Source organism: Lygodium microphyllum, unplaced genomic scaffold, assembly GCF_053477565.2.
Source record: "Lygodium microphyllum isolate KBCC unplaced genomic scaffold, Lygodium_microphyllum_v1.1.10 scaffold_129, whole genome shotgun sequence".
Lineage (NCBI taxonomy): Eukaryota > Viridiplantae > Streptophyta > Polypodiopsida > Schizaeales > Lygodiaceae > Lygodium > Lygodium microphyllum.
Window position 1 is genome coordinate 45,001 of NW_028229612.1, and position 10,000 is coordinate 55,000.

Here is a 10,000-nt window from a genome sequence, read left to right on the forward strand (position 1 = left end):
TAGGAGGGAGGGTGTGCCATGTCGTGGGGGGGTGAGGTGACGTGCCGTGGGTCGAGCGGGGTTTTTGGAGGTGGGGTGCGCGGGGGATACGCCGCGTCGTCGGGGGGTGCGGTGGGGTGGAGGGTGCGCCGTGTCGTGGGGGGGTGACGCGGGGTGGGCTGGGTCGAGCGGGGTTTTTGGAGGCGTGGCGGGGTCGTGTGGATGGAGCGGGGTTTTTCGAGGTGGGGTGCGGGGGGGATGCGCCGCGTCGAGGGGGGGTGCGGTGGGGTGTGCCGTGACGCGGGGTGGGGTGGTGTGGATGCAGCGGGTTTTTCGAGGTGGGGTGGGGTGGTGTGGATGCAGCGGGTTTTCCGAGGTGGGGTGCGCGGGGGCGTCGTGGGGGGGTGACGCGGGGTGGGGTGGGTCGAGCGGGGTTTTCGGAGGCGTGGAGGGAGCGGGGTTTTTCGAGGTGGGGTGCGGGGGGGGGCGTCGTGGGGGGGTGCGCCGTGTCATGGGGGAGTGACGCGGGGTTGGGGTGGTCAAGCGGGGTTTTTGGAGGAGAGATGGGGTGCTGTGGAGGGAGCGGGGTTTTTCGAGGTGGGGTGCGGGGGGGCGTCGTGGGGGGTGACGCGGGGTGGGGGTGGTCGAGCGGGGTTTTGGGAGGAGAGGTGGGGTGCTGTGGAGGGAGCGCGGTTTTTCGAGGTGGGGTGCGGGGGGGCGTCGTGGGGGGGTGCGGTGGGGTGGGGCGGTGCGCCGTGTCATGGGGGAGTGACGCGGGGTTGGGGTGGTCAAGCGGGGTTTTTGGAGGAGAGGTGGGGTGCTGTGGAGGGAGCGGGGTTTTTCGAGGTGGGGTGCGGGGGGGCGTCGTGGGGGGGTGACGCGGGGTGGGGGTGGTCGAGCGGGGTTTTTGGAGGAGAGGTGGGGAGCTGTGGAGGGAGCGCGGTTTTTCGAGGTGGGGTGCGCGGGGGCGTGCGGTGGGGTGGGGGGGTGCGCCGTGTCGTGGGGGAGTGACGCGGGGTTGGGGTGGTCAAGCGGGGTTTTTGGAGGAGAGGTGGGGTGCTGTGGAGGGAGCGGGGTTTTTCGAGGTGGGGTGCGGGGGGGCGTCGTGGGGGGGTGACGCGGGGTGGGGGTGGTCGAGCGGGGTTTTTGGAGGAGAGGTGGGGAGCTGTGGAGGGAGCGCGGTTTTTCGAGGTGGGGTGCGCGGGGGCGTGCGGTGGGGTGGGGGGGTGCGCCGTGTCGTGGGGGAGTGACGCGGGGTTGGGGTGGTCAAGCGGGGTTTTTGGAGGAGAGGTGGGGTGCTGTGGAGGGAGCGTGGTTTTTCGAGGTGGGGTGCGGGGGGGCGTCGTGGGGGGTGACGCGGGGTGGGGGTGGTCGAGCGGGGTTTTTGGAGGAGACGTGGGGAGCTGTGGAGGGAGCGCGGTTTTTCGAGGTGGGGTGCGCGGGGGCGTCGTGGGGGGGTGCGCCGTGTCGTGGGGGGGAGCGCCGTGTCGTGGGGGAGTGATGCGGGGTTGGGGTGGTCGAGCGGGGTTTTTGGAGGAGAGGTGGGGTGCTGTGGAGGGAGCGGGGTTTTTGGAGGTGGGGTGCGGGGGGGCGTCGTGGGGGGTGACGCGGGGTGGGGGTGGTCGAGCGGGGTTTTTGGAGGAGAGGTGGGGAGCTGTGGAGGGAGCGCGGTTTTTCGAGGTGGGGTGCGCGGGGGCGTGCGGTGGGGTGGGGGGGTGCGCCGTGTCGTGGGGGAGTGACGCGGGGTTGGGGTGGTCAAGCGGGGTTTTTGGAGGAGAGGTGGGGTGCTGTGGAGGGAGCGCGGTTTTTCGAGGTGGGGTGCGGGGGGGCGTCGTGGGGGGTGACGCGGGGTGGGGGTGGTCGAGCGGGGTTTTTGGAGGAGAGGTGGGGTGCTGTGGAGGGAGCGCGGTTTTTCGAGGTGGGGTGCGGGGGGGCGTCGTGGGGGGGTGCGCCGTGTCGTGGGGGGGAGACGCGGGGTGGGGTTGGTCGAGCGGGGTTTTTGGAGGAGAGGTGGGGTGCTGTGGATGGAGCGCGGTTTTTCGAGGTGGGGTGGGGGGGGGGGGGGCGTCGTGGGGGGGTGCGCTGGGGTGGGGGCTGCACCGTGACGCGGGGTGGGGTGGGTCGAGCGCGGTTTTTTGGAGGCGTGGCGGGGTGGTGTGGAGGGAGCGGGGTTTTTCGAGGTGGGGTGCGGGGGGGGCGTCGTGGGGGGGTGCGCCGTGTCATGGGGGAGTGACGCGGGGTTGGGGTGGTCAAGCGGGGTTTTTGGAGGAGAGGTGGGGTGCTATGGAGGGAGCGGGGTTTTTCGAGGTGGGGTGCGGGGGGGCGTCGTGGGGGGTGACGCGGGGTTTTTCGAGGTGCGGTGGGGTGGGGGGGTGCGCCGTGTCGTGGGGGAGTGACGCGGGGTTGGGGTGGTCAAGCGGGGTTTTTGGAGGAGAGGTGGGGTGCTGTGGAGGGAGCGGGGTTTTTCGAGGTGGGGTGCGGGGGGGCGTCGTGGGGGGTGACGCGGGGTGGGGGTGGTCGAGCGGGGTTTTTGGAGGAGGGGTGGGGTGCTGTGGAGGGAGCGCGGTTTTTCGAGGTGGGGTGCGGGGGGGCGTCGTGGGGGGGTGCGCCGTGTCGTGGGGGGGAGACGCGGGGTGGGGTGGGTCGAGCGGGGTTTTCGGAGGCGTGGTGGTGTGGCGTGGAGGGAGCGGGGTTTTTCGAGGTGGGGTGCGGGGGGGGGCGTCGTGGGGGGGTGCGGTGGGGTGGGGGGGTGCGCCGTGTCGTGGGGGGGTGACGCGGGGTGGGGTGGGTCGAGCGGGGTTTTTCGAGGTGGGGTGCGGGGGGGGGGGGGGGGGATATGCGCCGCGTCGTGGGGGGGTGCGGTGGGGTGGGGGGGTGCGCCGTGTCCTGGGGGAGTGACGCGGGGTTGGGTGGGTCGAGTGGGGTGCGGGGGGGGGGGGATATGCGCCGCGTCGTGGGGGGGTGCGGTGGGGTGTGGGGGGTGTGCCGTGTCGTGGGGGGCTGACGCGAGGTGGGGTGGGTCGAGCGGGGTTTTCGGAGGCGTGGTGGGGTGGTATGGAGGGAGCGGGGTTTTTCGAGGTGGGGTGCGGGGCGTCGTCGTTGGGGGGTGCGGTGGGGTGGGGGGTGCGCCGTGTCGTGGGGGGGAGACGCGGGGTGGGGTGGGTCGAGCGGGGTTTTCGGAGGCGTGGTGGTGTGGCGTGGATGGAGCGGGGTTTTTCGAGGTGGGGTGCGGGGGGGGCGTCGTGGGGGGGTGCGGTGGGGTGGGGGGGTGCGTCGTGTCGTGGGGGGGTGACGCGGGGTGGGGTGGGTCGAGCGGGGTTTTTCGAGGTGGGGTGCGGGGGGGGGGGGGATATGCGCCGCGTCGTGGGGGGGTGCGGTGGGGTGGGGGGGTGCGCCGTGTCCTGGGGGAGTGACGCGGGGTTGGGTGGGTCGAGTGGGGTTTTTCGAGGTGGGGTGCGGGGGGGGGGGGGGGATATGCGCCGCGTCGTGGGGGGGTGCGGTGGGGTGTGGGGGGTGTGCCGTGTCGTGGGGGGCTGACGCGAGGTGGGGTGGGTCGAGCGGGGTTTTCGGAGGCGTGGTGGGGTGGTATGGAGGGAGCGGGGTTTTTCGAGGTGGGGTGCGGGGCGGCGTCGTTGGGGGGTGCGGTGGGGTGGGGGGTGCGCCATGTCGTGGGGGGGTGACGCGGGGTGGGGTGGGTCGAGCGGGGTTTTCGGAGGCATTTGTGGTGTGGCGTGGAGGGAGCGGGGTTTTTCGAGGTGGGGTGCGGGGGGGGGCGTCGTGGGGGGGTGCGGTGGGGTGGGGGGGTGTGCCGTGTCATGGGGGTGACGCGGGGTTGGGTTGGGTGGGGGAGTGACGAGGGGGGAAGGGGCGAAATTTGGAGGGGGGGGCGAATTTTTGGGGCGGGGGGGGAGGGGTGGGGTGGTGTGTGTTGGGGGGGGGGCGAAATTTCGAGGGGGGGAAGGGGAGGGGTGGTGTGGTGTGGTGTGGTGTGGTGTGGTGTGGTGTGTGTTGAGGGGGGGGGGGATTTTTGAGGGGGGGGGGGGAGGGGTGGTGTGGTGTGGTGTGTGTTGAGGGGGGGGGGGGCGGTGTGTGTTGAGGGCGGGGGGGGGGGGGGGGATTTTTTTGGGGGGGGGGAGGGGTGGTGTGGTGTGGGGTGGTATGTGTTGAGGGGGGGGGGGGCGAATTTTTGGGGGGGGGGGGGAGGGGTGGGGTAATGTGTGTTGAGGGGTGGGCGAAATTTGGAGGGGGGGAAGGGGAGGGGTGGTGTGGTGTGTGTTGAGGGGGGGGGGGATTTTTGAGAGGGGGGGGAGGGGTGGTGTGGTGTGTGTTGAGGGGGGGGGGGGGGGGAAAGGGTGGGGAGGTGTGTATTGAGGGGGGGGGGGGGCGAATTTTTGGGGGGGGGGGAGAGGGGTGGTGTGTGTTGGGGCCGGGGGGTGGGGGGGCAAATTTTGGAGGGGGGGGGAGGGGTGGTGTGGTGTGTGTTGAGGGGGGTGGCCGAATTTTTTGGGGGGGGGGGGTGGGGTGGTGTGTGTTGGGGGGGGGCGAATTTTTTGGGGGCGGGGGCGGGGGAGGGGTGGGGTGGTGTGTGTTGAGGGGGGGGCGAAATTTGGAGGGGGGGAAGGGGAGGGGTGGTGTGGTGTGTGTTGAGGGGGGGGGGGGGGAGGGGTGGTGTGGTGTGGGGTGGTGTGTGTTGAGGGGGGGGGGGGGGGCGGAGGGGTGGTGTGGCGTGGTGTGTGTTGAGGGGGGGGGGCCAATTTTTGGGGGGGGAAGGGGCGAAATTTGGACGGGGGGGGCGAATTTTTGGGGGGGGGGGAGGGGTGGGGTGGTGTGTGTTGAGGGGAAAGTGAAATTTGGAGGGGGGGAAGGGGAGGGGTGGTGTTGTGTGGTGTGGTGTGTGTTGAGGGGGGTGGCCGAATTTTTTTGGGGGGGGGGGTGGAGTGGTGTGTGTTGGCGGGGGGGGGGGGGGGGGGCGAATTTTTTGGGGGCGGGGGGGGGAGGGGTGGTGTGGTGTGTGTTGAGGGGGGGGGGGGGGGGGAGGGGTGGTGTGGTGTGTGTTGGGGGGGGGGGTGGGGTGGTGTGTGTTGAGGGGGGAGGGGTGGGAAATTTTTGGGGGGGGGGGGGGGGGGGGGCGAATTTTGGAGGGGGGGGGGGGGAGCGGTGGTGTGGTGTGGTGTGTGTTGAGGGGGGGGGGCGAATTTTAGGGGGGGGAAGGGGCGAAATTTGGAGGGGGGGGCGAATTTTTGGGGCGGGGGGGAGGGGTGGGGTGGTGTGTGTTGAGGGGGGGGCGAAATTTCGAGGGGGGGAAGGGGAGGGGTGGTGTGGTGTGTGTTGAGGGGGGGGGGGGATTTTTGAGGGGGGGGGGAGGGGTGGTGTGGTGTGTGTTGAGGGGGGGGGTGGGGTGGTGTGTGTTGAGGGGGGGGGGGGGGGGGGGCGAATTTTGGAGGGGGGGGAGGGGTGGTGTGGTGTGGTGTGTGTTGAGGGGGGGGGCCAATTTTTGGGGGGGGGGGGGGGGGCAAAATTTGGAGGGGGGGGGGGGAGGGGTGGTGTGGTGTGGTGTGTGTTGAGGGGGGGGGGGGGGGGGATTTTTGAGGGGGGGGGGGGAGGGGTGGTGTGGTGTGTGTTGAGGGGGGGGCGGGGAATTTTTGAGGTGGGGGGAGGGGTTGTGTGGTGTGTGTTGGGGGGGGGTGGGGTGGTGTGTGTTGGGGGGGGGGGGAGGGGTGGTGTGGTGTGTGTTGAGGGGGGGGGGGGGATTTTTGAGGGGGCGGGGAGGGGTGGTGTGGTGTTTGTTGAGGGGGGGGGTGTGGGGAGGTGTGTATTGAGGGGGGGGGCGCGAATTTTTGGGGGGGGGTGGGAGGGGTGGTTTGTGTTGGGGGCGGGGGGGGGGGGGGGGGGGGGGGGAATTTTGGAGGGGGGGAGGGGGTGTGTGGTGTGGTGTGTGTTGAGGGGGGTGGCCGAATTTTTGGGGGGGGGGGGGGGGTGGGGTGGTGTGTGTTGCGGGGGGGGCGAATTTTTTGGGGGCGGGGGGGGGAGGGGTGGGGTGGTGTGTGTTGAGGGGGGGGCGAAATTTGGAGGGGGGGAAGGGGAGGGGTGGTGTGGTGTGTGTTGAGGGGGGGGGATTTTTGAGGGGGGGGGAGGGCTGGTGTGGTGTGGTGTGGTGTGTGTTGAGGGGGGGGGGGAATTTTTGAGGGGGGGGAGGCGTGGTGTGGGGTGGTGTGTGTTGAGGGGGGGGGGGGGAATTTTTGGGGGGGGAAGGGGCGAAATTTGGACGGGGGGGGGCGAATTTTTGGGGGGGGGGGGGGGAGGGGTGGGGTGGTGTGTGTTGAGGGGAAGGCGAAATTTGGAGGGGGGAAGGGAGGGTTGGTGTGGTGTGGTGTGGTGTGTGTTGAGGGGGGGGGGGATTTTTGAGGGGTGGGGGGGGCGAATTTTGGAGGGGGGGGGGAGGGGTGGTGTGTGTTGAGGGGGGGGCCAATTTTTTGGGGGGGAGGGCAAAATTTGGAGGGGGGGGGAGGGGTGGTGTGGTGTGGTGTGTGTTGGGGGGGGGGGGGGATTTTTGAGGGGGGGGGGGGGAGGGGTGGTGTTTTGTGTGTTGAGGGGGGGGGGGGGGATTTTTGAGGGGGGGGGGAGGGGTGGTGTGGTGTGTGTTGAGGGGGGGGGGATGTGGTGGTGTGTGTTGGGGGGGGGGAAATTTTTGGGGGGGGGAGGGGAGGTGTGGGGTGGTGTGTGTTGAGGGGGGTGGGGGGCGAGTTTTGGAGGGGGGGGAGGGGTGGTGTGGTGTGGTGTGTGTTGAGGGGGGGGCCAATTTTTTGGGGGGGGGGGGGGGGGCAAAATTTGGAGGGGGGGGGGAGGGGTGGTGTGGTGTGGTGTGTTTTGAGGGGGGGGGGGAGGGGTGGTGTTTTGTGTGTTGAGGGGGGGGGGGGAATTTTTGAGGGGGGGGGAGGGGTGGTGAGGTGTGTGTTGGGGGGGGGGGTGGGGTGGTGTGTGTTGGGGGGGGGGATATTTGGGGGGGGGAGGGGTGGTGTGGGGTGGTGTGTGTTGAGGGGGGTGAGGGGGGGAGGGGTGGTGTGGTGTGGTGTGTGTTGAGGGAGGGGGGGGGGGGGCGAATTTTTGGGGGGGAGAAGGGGCGAAATTTGGAGGGGGGGGAGGGGTGGGGTGGTGTGTGTTGAGGGGGGGGCGAAATTTGGAGGGGGGGAAGGGGAGGGGTGGTGTGGTGTGGTGTGGTGTGGTGTGTGTTGAGGGGGGGGGGGGAAGGGTGGGGAGGTGTGTATTGAGGGGGGGGGGGCGAATTTTGGGGGGGGGGGGAGGGGTGGTGTGGTGTGGTGTGGTGTGTGTTGAGGGGGTGGGGTGGGGTGGTGTGTGTTGAGGGGGGGGGGGGGGGGGGGGGGGGGCGAATTTTGGAGGGGGGGGGAGGGGTGGTGTGGTGTGGTGTGTGTTGAGGGGGGTGGCCGAATTTTTTTGGGGGGGGGGTGGAGTGGTGTGTGTTGGGGGGGGGGGGGGGGGGGGCGAATTTTTTGGGGGCGGGGGGGGGGGGAGGGGTGGTGTGGTGTGTGTTGAGGGGGGGGGGGAGGGGTGGTGTGGTGTGTGTTGGGGGGGGGGGGTGGGGTGGTGTGTGTTGAGGGGGGAGGGGTGGGAAATTTTTTGGGGGGGGGCGAATTTTGGAGGGGGGGGGGAGAGCGGTGGTGTGGTGTGGTGTGTGTTGAGGGGGGGGGCGAATTTTTGGGGCGGGGGGGGAGGGGTGGGGTGGTGTGTGTTGAGGGGGGGGCGAAATTTCGAGGGGGGGAAGGGGAGGGGTGGTGTGGTGTGGTGTGTGTTGAGGGGGGGGGGATTTTTGAGGGGGGGGGGAGGGGTGGTGTGGTGTGTGTTGAGGGGGGGGGTGGGGTGGTGTGTGTTGAGGGGGGGGGGGGGGGGCGAATTTTGGAGGGGGGGGGAGGGGTGGTGTGGTGTGGTGTGTGTTGAGGGGGGGGGCAAAATTTGGAGGTGGGGGGGGGGGGGGAGGGGTGGTGTGGTGTGGTGTGTGTTGAGGGGGGGGGGGGGATTTTTGAGGGGGGGGGAGGGGTGGTGTGGTGTGTGTTGAGGGGGGGGCAGGGAATTTTTGAGGGGGGGGGGAGGGGTTGTGTGGTGTGTGTTGTGGGGGGGGGGGTGGGGTGGTGTGTGTTGAGGGGGGCGGGGGGGGGGATTTTTTTGGGGGGGGGGGGGGGAGGGGTGGTGTGGTGTGGTGTGTGTTGGGGGGGGGGGGGATTTTTGAGGGGGGGGGAGGGGTGGTGTGGTGTTTGTTGAGGGGGGGGGGGGGTGGGGAGGTGTGTATTGAGGGGGGGGGGCGCGAATTTTTTGGGGGGGGGAGGGGTGGTTTGTGTTGGGGGCGGGGGGGGGGGGGGGGGGGGGCAAATTTTGGAGGGGGGGGAGGGGAGGGGGGCGAATTTTTTGGGGGCGGGGGGGGGGGGAGGGGTGGTGTGGTGTGTGTTGAGGGGGGGGGGGAGGGGTGGTGTGGTGTGTGTTGGGGGGGGGGGGGTGGGGTGGTGTGTGTTGAGGGGGGAGGGGTGGGAAATTTTTTGGGGGGGGGCGAATTTTGGAGGGGGGGGGGAGAGCGGTGGTGTGGTGTGGTGTGTGTTGAGGGGGGGGGGCGAATTTTTGGGGCGGGGGGGGAGGGGTGGGGTGGTGTGTGTTGAGGGGGGGGCGAAATTTCGAGGGGGGGAAGGGGAGGGGTGGTGTGGTGTGGTGTGTGTTGAGGGGGGGGGATTTTTGAGGGGGGGGGGGAGGGGTGGTGTGGTGTGTGTTGAGGGGGGGGGTGGGGTGGTGTGTGTTGAGGGGGGGGGGGGGCGAATTTTGGAGGGGGGGGGAGGGGTGGTGTGGTGTGGTGTGTGTTGAGGGGGGGGGCAAAATTTGGAGGTGGGGGGGGGGGGGAGGGGTGGTGTGGTGTGGTGTGTGTTGAGGGGGGGGGGGGATTTTTGAGGGGGGGGGGAGGGGTGGTGTGGTGTGTGTTGAGGGGGGGGCAGGGAATTTTTGAGGGGGGGGGGAGGGGTTGTGTGGTGTGTGTTGTGGGGGGGGGGGTGGGGTGGTGTGTGTTGAGGGGGGCGGGGGGGGGGATTTTTTTGGGGGGGGGGGGGGAGGGGTGGTGTGGTGTGGTGTGTGTTGGGGGGGGGGGGGATTTTTGAGGGGGGGGGAGGGGTGGTGTGGTGTTTGTTGAGGGGGGGGGGGGGGTGGGGAGGTGTGTATTGAGGGGGGGGGGCGCGAATTTTTTGGGGGGGGGAGGGGTGGTTTGTGTTGGGGGCGGGGGGGGGGGGGGGGGGGCAAATTTTGGAGGGGGGGGAGGGGAGGGGGGCGAATTTTTTGGGGGCGGGGGGGGGGGGAGGGGTGGTGTGGTGTGTGTTGAGGGGGGGGGGGAGGGGTGGTGTGGTGTGTGTTGGGGGGGGGGGGTGGGGTGGTGTGTGTTGAGGGGGGAGGGGTGGGAAATTTTTTGGGGGGGGGCGAATTTTGGAGGGGGGGGGGAGAGCGGTGGTGTGGTGTGGTGTGTGTTGAGGGGGGGGGCGAATTTTTGGGGCGGGGGGGGAGGGGTGGGGTGGTGTGTGTTGAGGGGGGGGCGAAATTTCGAGGGGGGGAAGGGGAGGGGTGGTGTGGTGTGGTGTGTGTTGAGGGGGGGGGATTTTTGAGGGGGGGGGGGAGGGGTGGTGTGGTGTGTGTTGAGGGGGGGGGTGGGGTGGTGTGTGTTGAGGGGGGGGGGGGGGGCGAATTTTGGAGGGGGGGGGAGGGGTGGTGTGGTGTGGTGTGTGTTGAGGGGGGGGGCAAAATTTGGAGGTGGGGGGGGGGGGGGAGGGGTGGTGTGGTGTGGTGTGTGTTGAGGGGGGGGGGGGATTTTTGAGGGGGGGGGAGGGGTGGTGTGGTGTGTGTTGAGGGGGGGGCAGGGAATTTTTGAGGGGGGGGGAGGGGTTGTGTGGTGTGTGTTGTGGGGGGGGGGGTGGGGTGGTGTGTGTTGAGGGGGGCGGGGGGGGGGATTTTTTTGGGGGGGGGGGGGGAGGGGTGGTGTGGT